This window comes from Urocampus carinirostris, chromosome 3, assembly GCF_059441175.1.
Source record: "Urocampus carinirostris isolate Australia breed hairy pipefish chromosome 3, RoL_Ucar_1.0, whole genome shotgun sequence".
Classification (NCBI taxonomy): domain Eukaryota; kingdom Metazoa; phylum Chordata; class Actinopteri; order Syngnathiformes; family Syngnathidae; genus Urocampus; species Urocampus carinirostris.
This window is the reverse complement of record NC_142351.1, coordinates 22311954-22325065: the sequence shown is the minus strand read 5'-3', so window position 1 is coordinate 22325065 and position 13112 is coordinate 22311954. Positions and strand designations below refer to the sequence as shown.

General features: G+C 42.2%; 1 long non-coding RNA gene and 2 pseudogenes across 7 annotated transcripts; all 3 read right to left on the bottom strand.

The window, feature by feature from the left end:
* Nucleotides 1–549: 549 nt before the first annotated feature.
* LOC148369171 (uncharacterized) lies at nt 550–7662 on the bottom strand. 6 transcript variants are annotated; one of them, XR_015849979.1, is made up of 6 exons: nt 7243–7662; nt 5330–6491; nt 5106–5244; nt 4201–5029; nt 3902–4054; nt 550–3837 (listed from the first exon to the last, which is right to left on the bottom strand). It is a non-coding gene; the product is annotated as an uncharacterized LOC148369171 (long non-coding RNA). The 6 variants fall into 6 exon arrangements; XR_015849980.1 differs by having other exon boundaries at nt 5106–6491; nt 7243–7268; nt 7359–7662; XR_015849978.1 differs by having other exon boundaries at nt 5106–6491.
* An 830-nt stretch (nt 7663–8492) lies between these two features.
* LOC148369170 (large ribosomal subunit protein eL6-like) lies at nt 8493–10361 on the bottom strand (annotated as a pseudogene). Its single transcript, XR_015849975.1, has 2 exons — nt 10063–10361; nt 8493–9992 (listed from the first exon to the last, which is right to left on the bottom strand). The product of XR_015849975.1 is annotated as a large ribosomal subunit protein eL6-like (transcript).
* On the bottom strand, nt 10215–10701 carry LOC148369169 (small ribosomal subunit protein uS13 pseudogene; annotated as a pseudogene).
* Between the last annotated feature and the right edge of the window lie 2411 nt (nt 10702–13112).

The following is a 13112-nucleotide window of genomic DNA, read 5'->3' as shown; positions in this document are numbered from 1 at the left end:
ACTTTTCCTGTTACAAACTGACCCCGGCACCTCATCTGAGAAGGGAAATGTTATGTGGCCCTCACAGGAATAGGTTTGGGGACTCCTGTTATATAGCATTCCTCTGATTCCTGTTCTCAATTCTTAAGCAATGTAAACCAACTCCTGTAGAGGGAGCTTTATTAAAAACAAAGGGAAAAAAACATGCTTCTCTAATATTAATACTTCCGCGTCGATTACGCGCTTTTTCCGGTTAGTGGAAAAAGAACAGCGTGGAGACGAAAACGTAGAAAACTAAGCGTTGACTTCATCTAATGCTTCAGCTGACCTTGGGCGAGTTCGAGCGCTCAAATATGGTCAAGTCGAATGCCTTCCGAACCAGGGGCGATTTTAGGTTCAGAGCTTTTGGGGTGCTGATCACCCAAGGTGTCTGACTGGTGAAATTGGTTTTGCATTTCACTTAAACTGATGTCGAATCAACCAGAAGTGTCACTTCCCATTTTGTGAACATAACATTGCACACTTTGTGGTTTGCAGAAACAATATCAGTACGCCATGGCGAGGTTTTATTCATTTATTTTAAATAGAGTATACACGCACATACACAAAACGGGGCTTGAGGATTGCTAATGAACATATGCGCTTCAAGGCAGCGGAACATTTTTTAAGCTGCGTTGAAAATTGTTTTGTAATTTTTGGGGGGGGGAGTTTCTATCTAGTGTTGCACAATCACTGGCTGAATGATGGTCATGCTTTCAAACTGATCCTTCCCAGTGTTTATTTTAAAACAGTTTAACACAAGCACCATTTCACAAGGTAAATATATATAAGAAAGAAAATTAAAATACTTAGTGATCCTTCTCTTTTGTATGTTAATTCATCTTTTACAATGTTACAAATTTGAGACAATGAAACAAAATTTCTGTTGACAGACTGCTCCAGTAGCTGCTATAGAATCCGAAACATTCTTTTTCCGCAAGACACATTCAAAATAAAAGCACATTTCACATTCGCATTAAAAAAATAATGGCCTGGCTTCAAAGAATATAAAGAAATAAAAACGTTTACAGCAATTGTTTTGATTACGTTTAAGGTAATTTATAAATGATTTCAATCATATTTAGACCTTTCCTGTTTTTTATTAAAGAGGGTTTTTTAAAATGCCAATTTTGAGGGTGCTTGACTACCCCAAAAATAGGCTGGCTACGCACATACCACAAACCCCCCCCAGTACTTGGATAAAAAGAATGGTATATAATAAGGATCGACCTAAATGGGTTTTTCAGAGCCGATACTGGTCATTAGTACATAGCATCAAACATTTCCAGACACTTATACAAGAACCCCGCTATCTTAGTTCAAATGTTTTGCGTTTCTGTTAGACCCAGGTTAGAATATCATAGCGTGTGTAACCCTTACTCAAGGACATTAACCTACTGGAAGGAGTTCAACACCGGTATACAAAGCGGATACCTGGGCTGCACAACTTGTCATATCCGGAAAGACTTACAAAGACTGAACTTGGACTTTTTGGAGCTGCGCAGAATTCGATTTGATTTAATTTTTGTGTTCAAAGTATGCATGGATTGATCGATGTGCCTTTTGTTCATTTTTTTGAGATCTGACGTGTTGATGGTTTACATGGTCACAGATATGTTACAGGTGCCTAGACCTACTAGCAACTTGCATGGAAACTATCTTTCAGGATACCAAAAATTTGGAATTTTTTGCCTGACCGGATTATGAATGCAAATACGGTACAAACCTTTAAGCAAAGGTTGGGAGAAATAGATTTGTCAAATTTTCTTAGGTGTGAAGGCGTATTTGAAATTTTGGCCATGCTAACTCTCAAAATTTCGATCATTCATTGGTATTGAGCCGATATTTATTTGCTGTAAAAGCTTATATGACAAGACATTTAATATACAAAGTAGTGCATTAGAGACTGGCTTCAGTTATTATGGTGCAATTTTAAAAAAGTGCATCGTAACAATTGCATTTTGAAGAAGTTTGTTTTAGTGAACAATTAATATCTGATATGAGTATTGCAGCATTTTATGAGATAAATATCAGTACAGTATTAGACTAAAAATTGTATCATATTTCTGATATTATTTTCATACAATAAGATATGTTATCTATAAATATTGTATTTCCCAAATTAGCGCACCTAAAATTCCCAAATTTCCAAGGCAGCACCCCCTGCGTGACCATTGTTTCCACAGAAATGATAAGACTCAGACAAGGAGACAGAATGCCATCCATGAGTATTTGAAACTTTCCCCAATGCAATTCAGAATTTTGCCCCAAACTAATACTCGACAATTTCATTGAGAACGTGCTGGGATTAGTGGAATATATTTTCAATGTTTTTTGGTACACAAAGTCTTGTTACAACAAAATTCGCATTTTAAACTCCTTTCTTTCAGACTGTAGTTGAAACTGGGCCAGTTCTTCCTGCAATAAAAAACATTAAGGTGAATGGTTTCAAAATTAAGTGTCAGGTAAAGTTAAAAAAAAAAGTTTTTTTTAATTATATTTATTTCTAGTATCCGTAACCTGAGTTTCTTCATAACTTTGTTGATTAAATTTATTAAAAATTATGTTTTTTTTCGGTGCTACCTTCAACCCATAGAGAAACCTCAGATAGAAGAACCATGCACAACTCCAAGTTTGGAAACGGGCAAGGAGTGGACCAAGAGCAACAATTGGTTTATTTTTTCCCCCAAAACGCAGATGAAACCTTTTACGTCATCAGAACGCAAGCTCCCCCAATGGACTTAATCTCCTCAGCCCATCGGCTGAAAAACTTGGCCTTGACGTGCTTTTTTTGGCGGCTTGCCTTTGCCCAAAACTTTGTAATAACCGCGTTTCACCCATCTGGCGTTTTGCTGAAGTTGACAATAGTCTCTTCTTTCACCAACGTCCACAGCTTGTCCAAGTTGATGGTTGGACAGTAAGCAGTGTTTCTCTTCAGATGGTAATGTCTCATAACCACCAACCTTGCCAAAGTAGCCAGGGTAATATTTATCAAAGTTCATCCTGTGGTGACGCCTAGGTAGCCAGGGTGATATTTATCAAAGTTGATCCTGTGACGAGGTGATACATGCCACCAGCATTTCCACGACCTCCGGGATGCTTTCTATGTTTTCCGGCACGACCCTGTCAACAATTGATAATACAGTACTACAGATCCAAATATTTGGAGTCAGTCTCGGGTTTTTGCATAACAAGATGCAAAGCCTATTGAATGTTCCGCAAAAGTAGTTCAGTCCACAGAAACATCTCCCCAACTCCAACTTGCAAATATTCAGATACCAGTCAAGTCTCAAAATGAGCAATAACTACACAGAGTTTTTGAACAGAACCAGTGTCTGAAATAACGTCTGCCCAGGCATGCATCTTTTACGTCGGAAGTACAACTTACAAAACATCTGCGCCCAGGTGGCCGACAGCTTTTTCAAGAAAACCTTTGCTTTATTCCAGTTTCAAAATTTTTATTCGGTTTGGAAATTTCAGTTCTTTTGACATTTTGGAATGTGCAACACAAATGGACTTTCACAGTCAGACATTACCTCAATGTCAATATCTTTGAAGGCCTCAGCTCCCGTTTCAGTCTTCTTAAACCGCTCTGGGCCGCTCTCGCAGAGTTGGTTTCTTTATCTGCTCATGTTCTTGCATAATACGCTCCTTCTCCCTCTCTTTGGCCTCTAGGCACAGGTGTTCCTCCTCTGCCTCACGAACCTTCTGCAGCTCAGCTTCACGCTGTTCGAGTTCCTCTTTCTCACGCTGAATGTTCAGACTCTCACAACAGATGTCGGGCACAGAACAGCAACAGTCCAATTCTCCTTCGGTACGCTTATTGATAAAACAGATTTGTATAAGGCCCTAAACTAGATCATGGAGAAAAGTCAATACAAACCTTGGCTTTATCTTCTGGGTTTGCGCGCCTCTCCCGGTCTTCGATTTCCTTCTGGCTAGCACACTGCTTCCATTCTTGCTCTTCAAGTTAGCTCAAGCGCTCCTGGTACACTCGCTCTTCCTCCTTGTGCTGCTGCAGTTCAATGCGCTCACGCTTCTCACACAAAAAATGAAAGATTAACAAGCAATTCCTTTTAAAAGTGGTAAACTGCATCGACTTGAGTAAATTATAAACAATGGTAGACATCCAATAACATCACAATCAGTATTTGTAGGTTTACGTAATTTGTAAATGATTACCTCTCTTGAGCTGTTCTTCATGGATCCGCTGTTGTTGTGTCACTCAAGGCACCTAAGGATAATCCTTAGTAGCGCTAAACTCGCTTGTGGGAAGCTCCGTAGTTCTCCGAAGGAGAATCCCAGCTGGTAAAATGTTGCAGGGAGGAGTGATGACCGGACCGGGATCGTATAAGATCGACAAAGTCTTTGAGAGCTGGGATTCTTCCTCCAGGTTGTGGTGGGAAGAGGTAAAATAAATGAGACGTGTGTGGGTAGATGGGAGGGTGGGGTCTTTGCAACTCCTGCGAATGGCGAGCAGAGTTTGTGAGTCTTGCAGGGCGGTAGGTTGAGGGAGGGCAGAGCCTAATTTAGCCTGCAAGGTCGTTACCCGGGAGGTTGCAGTGACCTGGGACCCAGATAAGCCGGATGCTCTAGGGTGGGGAGAAGGCCGCAATTGAGGCGTTAAGGGACAGGAGGGAGGGGTCTGTTATATTTGGGTTGGAGAGCGCTTGGCAGAAGGACTTGCAATCTGTGATGATGGAGGCCGAGGACCAGTTGTTATTGTGGTTGAGCCAGGCAGCGATCATGGCAGACTTTTCGGCCTGAAAAGAACTGCCAAAGGTCCCGGTTGGCGCATGTCAGGAGTGGATTAGTGTGTTAGCCTTAAAGACTACCACTCCAGCTCCTCCATTACCTCTCTTGAGCTGTTACTCATGGATCCGCTGTTGTTCTTCCGCTTTCTGGAGGTAGAAAGATTTACGCCAGTCTCCTTTACGCTGCCGCTTTCGTTCCTCCAGACGAGTCTTCCTTTCCTCTACCAAGCGCTCCTGGAAGGCCTTCACAGTTTCTCCTACAAAAATCAAACAATACATAAAAACGCTGTTAAACATTATACTAATAATGAATAATGGCTTACACAGTCATACCTCAAATGAAGCTACGAGCAGCAGTTATTTTAGACAAAGTTTTCCTCGTCCTAGGGCTTTTTTACGGTCCACTTTCCTTTCTGCATTGCCACTTGCAGTATGATCAACATCTTGTTCGGAGATGTGCTGACATCCTAGACTAGATGTATCGACAGATTCAAACTGGGCATCAGATCTGCTGTCGAGTGAGTTATCCCCCACCTCTGAATGAACTTGCTCTTCACCTGAATATTACCCAGTTTACTGTACGGACATCATTGTCATCAACGCCGTCAGGTAAATCAGGGCATACATCACTTCCATGCATAGCAGCGTCACACTCAAGAGTGTTCAGATTCGTTGGCCAGATCTCCCTCACAGGGCAAAAAGCTAACAGAGCAGCAAATTCCTGTGAACTACCTTCTCTTTAACCGTCAGGCAATCCTTGACTCTATAAACATTGAGATCAGGCTCGACTGATATGACTTCGTACGGGGTCGACTCCCACTAAACTGCAACCTTGCGTTTCCCTGGGACACCTCTGTTGGCGATCAACACAGTCTCCCACAACAAGGGGTGATCCTTTGGCCCCACGGTTGTACAGCTTGGCATGGCGAGTCTGTTCTCTGAGAGTATTCCTCCGTACAATCTGAGCAGCTTCTTGTAGATCCTTCTTCAGATGGGTTACAAAGTCAGAGTAGCTAACAACAGCATCATTGGTACTCGACTGTTGAAACATGACATCGACAGGGAGACGAGGGATCCTCCCAAACACTAGGTAGAACGGTGCAAACCCTGTTGTCTCATGCTCTGTGCAGTTGTAACAGAAGATGAGCTGCTGCAGCATTTGTGGCCACTTTGTGCTTTGGGCTGAGGGGGAAGGGTTCTGATCATATCTCCCAATTTTCTGTTGATCGTTCTGCAATACCATTTCCCATGGGATGGTATGCAGTCGTATGGGATTTCTGCACCCCAGCCATCTCTAGAAGCTCTTTGATCAGTTTGCTCTATTTCAGGTGCCACCGATGTACAAACGCTAGGGTGTTGTCAGGCAGTTTAAAAATAACCCCAGACCTGTAGTCTTCTACATTCTCACTGATACAATTCCTACTTGTGGCGACCGTATTTATTCTTGAATTTGGGTGAACTGAATACCCACGCAGACTCAACCCGACCAAACGGGTAGATGGCTCAATGCAGCACACGAGCCAGAACCTGGCTCCCCTCAGTGTAACTGTCAATCATCTCTGGCTCCATGTGGAGGAAGTCTACTTGACCACTGAATGAATGTTCATTTATTTGAAAAAAAGTTTATGCCACCAGAGCAGAAGCTGTAGAAAATTCGTACTTCCAGTTGGGGGCCAGAACTCTCGGGTCTTGTAGTAGCAGGCCAGCCTGTGGATTCTGCTGTCATAATACATTCATTCATACAATAAGTAATGTTTGGTTAACTATGAATATTGCATTTCCCAAATTAGCAAGGCAGCACCCCCTGCATGTCCTTTTGTTTCCACAGACGGTTGATAGGACTATGACAAGGGGGGACAGAATGCTGTCCATGAGTATTTGAAACTTTCCCCAATGCAAATCAGAATTTTGTCCCAAATTAATACCTAACAATTTCATTGAGAACGTGCTGGAATTTGTGGAATAGAGTTTCAATGTTTTTTTTTGTACACGAAATAGTCTTGTTACAACAAAATTCACATTTTGAACTCCTTTCTTTCAGACTGTAGTTGAAACTGGGCCAGTTCTTCCTGCAATAAAAACATTAAGGTGAATGGTTTCAAAATTAAGTGTTAGCAGCAGTTAAAAAAAATCATTTGTTTTAATTTGTATACAGCGGAATCTCGGTTCATGACCATAATCTGTTCCCTTTGTACGATCACCGAAGCAGTTTTTTCCCATTAAAAGTAATGTAAAATTGTTTTAATCCGTTCCTACACCTTGAAATTTTATCTTGAATATTTAACGTAAAGCTAACCCAGGCTAATCGTACGTTCACGTTAGCGTAATCTTCCGTACGAAAAATTACGCTAACATGAACGTGTAAAAATAAAAAATCGGGTCGTTTACATGTCATTTCGCACCCGGTTCTCCACAACAAGTGGTGAGCGGTTAAAGGATGAAGAAAACAATTATGAATAGGATTTCTTACCGGTCGGCAGAAGCCATGCTGTATTCCTGAAAGAAGGGAAACTCGCACACCTTCATATTTTGCTAATAGTTCTTTCTTAAATGCAATAATTAAACGCATTGCTCCTCTTTTTTCACCTGTAGCAACTTTGCTGCTTGCACCAACCTTCTTCCGAGACATAATTAGGGGTTAAAACACTCCCTTCACCGCTTTTGAAAAACGAAAACAGAAAAGGAGTGCACGTTGCCGTGACAACAGTTCACGAGGAGTGGGGGCAATCTACAATTGTACGCCGCTCAGCGTCACCCCTAGCGTACCGGCGTTCGAAGATTTTTTGGAACGAAAAGCGAAGCAAGAATCTCGAAATTTGTGGTCAAGTACCGATTTGTTCAAACTGAGAAGCGTTCGAAAACAGAGGTTCCACTGTGTGTGTATATATATATATATATATATATATTAAAACTAGTATCTGTAACCTGAATTTCTTCCTTACTTTGTTGCTTTAATATATTGAAAAATATGCTTTTTTTTCAGTGCAGACCTCCGACCCAAAGAGAAACCTCACCTCCCAGAGTTTGGAAACGTGCAGGGACTGCGACTCAAGAGAAACAGTTAGTTTATTTTTTTTACCCCTAAACGCAGATGAAGCCATTTACGCCATCAGAACACAAGCTCCCCCAATGGACTTGAGCTTCTCCTCAGCCTGTCGGCTGAAGACCTTGGCATTGACAATGACGGGCTTTGTAGTAACCGCGTTTCACCCATCTGGCGTTTTGATGGAGTTGACAATAGTCTCTTCTTTCACCAACGTCCACAGCTTGTTCAAGTTTATGGTTGGGCAGTAGGGGGTGTTTCTCTTCAGATGGTATCGTCTCATACCACCAACCTTGCCAAAGTAGCCAGGGTATATAGTAGGTGGTGTTTCTCTTCAGATGGTAATGTCTCATACCACAAACCTTGCCCAAGTAGCCAGGGTGATATTTATCGAAGTTTATAGATGGATACTTTATTCATCCCCGTAGGAAAATTCACAATTGTTTATCCTGTGGTGATGCATGCCACAGGCATTTCCACGATCACCGGGATGCTGCCAAAGTAGCCAGGGTGATTATTTATCAAAGTTGATCCTGTGGAGAGGTGCTGCATGCCATGACCTTCTGGATACTTTCCATGTTTTCCGGCTCGACACAGTCAACAAATGATAATACAGTACAAATATTAAATAATATTAATATTTAATTTAATTATAGTCCAAATATTTGGCATCAGTCTCGGGTTTTTGCATAACAAGATGCAAAGACTATTTAATGTTCCACACAAGTAGTTCAGTCCACAGAAACATCTCCCCAACTTGCCAATTTTTTAGATACCAGTCAAGTCTCAACATGAGCAATAACTACACAGCGTTCTTGAACAGAACCAGCGTCAGAAACAACGTTGGCCCGGAGCTTGAATCTTTGACGTCGGGCGTACAACTTGCAAAACATCTACGCCCGGGTGGCTTACAACTTTTTCAAGAAAACCTTTGCTTTATACCGGTTTCAAAATCTTCGTTCGGTTTGGAATTTGTTCTTTAGCAATTTGCATACTCGGCAGCCAATCAAAAGCCTGCACCAAATAACATGCTTCAACTTAATGTTAAAGTGTTGTTATTCTATTTATTCTGATTATCAATCCTTAATACTTTGCAACAACGGGTTTTTTTTTTTGCAATTAGTACTACTGTGTTTCAAGTTGAGAAAAATGGGGCAGGCAACTTGTCCGCTAACTACTTGTCATGAGTTTCAGACACCAACAGAATACAAACTCATTTTGTCGCGTGCATTAATTACAGCTGGTATTGGGGGAACAAATTCTTTAACGTTTACAATCAATTCAACATATTTTTCTTTGGTCTGAATTTTAACCAACATCATCCTTTAACATATATGAGAAAATAGAAATAAAACATTATTGATGAACCTTTTTATTGAAAGCTTAGAAAACCAGCTTGTGGGGATATACACCATTAGTCAGGAAAAAGCTCCCACGCAGGTAACCTTTCATCTGAGGAACTTTCTTGATGAGCTGGAAGTCCACCGCTCTCTGGTCCTCCTTCCTCTGCTCAGTCACCTGGTACTTCTCCGTGTCAAAGATCTCCCCCTCTTGGTGGCGAGGTCTCCTCAGCCTCTTCTTGAAGTAGACATCGTTGAGTGTTTTGGGGAGCTTCATCGTGGTGATGTCCACTTTGGTGCTGGTGGCAATGACAAACTTTTGGTGGGCCCTACGTAGGGGCACTCTGTTCAAGGCGAGGGGGCCAGTGACTTGACTACTGCTTCAGCAAAACAACGCGCTTCCCACGGTGGCGTCCTTTGAGCAGGACAAGCACAGTGCCGGGCGTGATGCTTTTGCACAGTTTTCTCCTGTGCTGGCAGAACGTTTTCTTGCCGTGGCTCTTCAGCTTGCGGGGGACATCCTCTGTGGGGTAGTAACGGGGCATCTTTCGCAGCTTGACAACACGAGAACCTCCATTCTTGTCTCCACCAACAGTTTTGGCGCTCACACTTTGACCTTCAGCTTGATCTCCGCCTTTGTCTCTGTGAGCTTAGTCTTCCTCTTGTACAGCGCAGGGCGACCATACATGGCCGAACGCGAGTAGCGTTCGATTCCCCGGGCCAACCTGGGGTTGCGGCTTATGTGTGGCCGGCGAGGTTTCTTGGCACCTTCATCCTTCTTGGCACCCGCTACGGCTTTCTTCGGGTCTTTCTTCACGTCACCCTCTGCCATCTTGGCTAAAAAGAAAAAACATTAAGTTTAAAAACGGGTACAATTTACCTGCAATTGAATGAGTCACAACATTACCTTTTCTGCTGGCTTTTTTCTGGGCGACACGATCTTTCCTTTGGGCCAGAGATAGCTTGGCACGGTTCCACCTCTTCTTCTTGACCTCCTTGGATGGCTTCTTTTCATGGACCAGGTTCTCACGAATGGAGGCGTGAGCTTTTTTGAACATCTCAATCGAATCTGCGGGATTAACGATGACACTCCCACAGTGCGACCACGACGACCAGTGGTCTTTGTGTGCTGTCCACGCACACGCAGGCCCCAAAAGTGTCTGAGTCCGCGATGAGCTCTGATCTTCAGCCTCTCCAAGTCTTCCCTCAACTTTTTGTCCAGACCGTTAGCCAATACCTGACTAAATTTTCCATCCTTAACATCCTTCTGCCTGTTAAGAAACCAGTCTGGGATTTTGTATTGACAAGGATTCTGCATTATGGTCACCACCCGTTCCACCTCTTCCTCAGTCAGCTCACCAGCCCTCTTGTTGAGGTCAATGTCTGCCTTCCTCAGGACCACATGGGCGTAGCGTCTGCCCACTCCCTTAATGGCAGTAATCGCAAAGGCAATCTTTCTCCTACCATCGGTGTTGGTGTTCAAAACACGAAGAATGTGCTGGAACTTCTCAGGGATAACCAAGGCCATCTTGGTAGCAGAGTCCATGTTCACTTTTTGACAAGCGTTGTTCAAAAGGATGGAAGGATGATGGAGGGAGGATTAGGAGCATCTCGCGCAATTGCGAAAAGTGAATGATGTGATGCAGGGTTGGCTCCAGACAACTGGAAAAGACGAACCAATGTAATTCAATGACATCTTTCAGTACAGGAAAGAGCTGAAGGAACAGATTGAGGAACTTTTGAAGGAGCTGCAAATTCGGAGGCGGGAGATGTTAATTCACGTCGAGCGATTCCAACATGTAAAAGCTGTACTCGACTCCTCAGGATTTTCTTCTATCAGTCTCAGGAAAAGTCTGCATATTCAGAGAGTGGTGAAACGCTGTGCCATGAAATGGAAGCAGCGGTCTCTACACAAACCATTAGAAAAGACGCTTACTTTGCCTCATCATGGTCTGAAAGTCGATTTTCAACCAGATTCAGGGGAATGTAATGCAGAGGACAGTAACCTCATCCGTCTTTCAATGAGACGACGACCTCGGACCCTCGCCATGCCGAGGTGTGTCATTTTCCTCCTTATCTTCATCACGACCCTCTTTCCTCCATTCCCTGGGGACAAAACAAACCTTAGACAAGCTCAGACTCCCACAACCGATGTCCGGCGCAGAACGGCGCCAGTCCGATTCTCCTTCGGTACGCTTATGCCATCCACCCTCCACTTTCTAGCCCAGTCCTTTTTATAAAACAGATATTTGTGTGAGGCCCTAAACTAGATCATGGAGAAAAGTCAATATAAAACCTTGGTTTTATCTTCTGGGCCTCTCCCGGTCTTTGATTTCCTTCTGGCCAGCGCGTTGCTTCCATTCATGCTCTTCAAGTTTGCGCAAGCACTCCTGGTACACTCGCTCTTCCTCGCGCTCCTCATAAAAAAAAAAAAAAAAAATTAAAAAGATTGACAAGTAATTCCTTCCAAAAGTGGTAAACTGCAATGATTTGAGTAAATTATAAACAATGGTAGACATCCAATAACATCACAATTAGTATTTGTAAATTTCCGTAATTTGCAAATGATTACGTCTCTTGAGCCGTTCCTCATCGATCCGCTGTTCTTCCGCTTTCTGGAGGTAGAAAAATTTACTCCAGTCTCCTTTACGCTGCCGCTTTCGTTCCTCCAGACAAGTCATCCTTTCCTCTACCAAGCGCTCCTGGAAGGCCTTCACAGTTTCTCCTACAAAAATCAAACGATACATAAAAACGCTGCTAAACATATTATACTAATAATGAATACGAGGCTTACACAATCATACTTCATAAATGAAGCTACGAGCAGCAGTTATTTTAGACAAAAAGTTTTCCTTGTCCCTGGTGTCACTTGTCCGCAAACTTCTTGTCATGAGTTTCAGACAATAACAGAATACAAACTCATTTTGTCGCATGCATTAATCAGGGATCAGAATACAGATTTTCATTTTCAGCTGTAATAGCCAGGGTCCAGGGGCCGCAGTCCCCCCTGAAGCCAACAGCATTTATCTTATTTGCTATGTGAAAATTGCACTAGAATGAATTAAATCCAACAACAACAGAAACCATGTATTTTTTTCAGTTTTAAGATGTTTAAAACAATTGGGGGATTACAATGTTACAACCATCACCATTGTTGTGTTTTGATGAGTAAGATGGACCTTGTATTTAGCTACTAATCAAAAATATATAGACATTAATAACCATTTATCATGATTTTGAAAATAGAATGCACAAACTGAACATGCTTAAAGAAAATACATGTCAAATTTTGTTAATCCTGTTCTAAATATTGTATAAACACAAAAGATAAAATCATTTCATTAATAGATTTATAAATACCTCAGATTGGGATTATCCTTCACACAGGGGAACCAGTGGTTGACTGCTGCTCGTATTTTAAGTGGAAGGATTTGGAACGGCCAATAATGTTGAACCGGTGGTGTTACTGTTAGTTTCACTGCCGATTTTAAATACGGATCCGAGTGCATAATTTGATCGCCGGCAAGCTATTTTTGCTTTGTGCTTGTTCATTTTAGCATGATCGATCAGTGCCACACAACCTCGCGTACCATAATTGATCAGATCGACACAGTATAGACACTTTGCTTTCCCTGGAACATCACACTTTGCGATGAACTGGCTCAAAGTTTCTGTAACTTCCTCGATCTTTGCGCCGATTTTAACGTTTACTGTGCAGTCTTCTCCAGCCATGACCACTTAAATTTATTCTTTATTCCTCTATCAATCTTGAGACAAAAGCCTCGTCTTCTTTTCTTAGTATTTACATATTTACTTTTTCAAACACTCATTTCACCGTTTGAAAAGAACGGAAGGAGCGCCATGTTTGAGAAAGCCAATAATCCTAACAAAAGCTCCGCTGGTTGGTTATCAGCGAACCTATCGACCAATGGTAGGAGTTGATCAATTTGTTAGCTA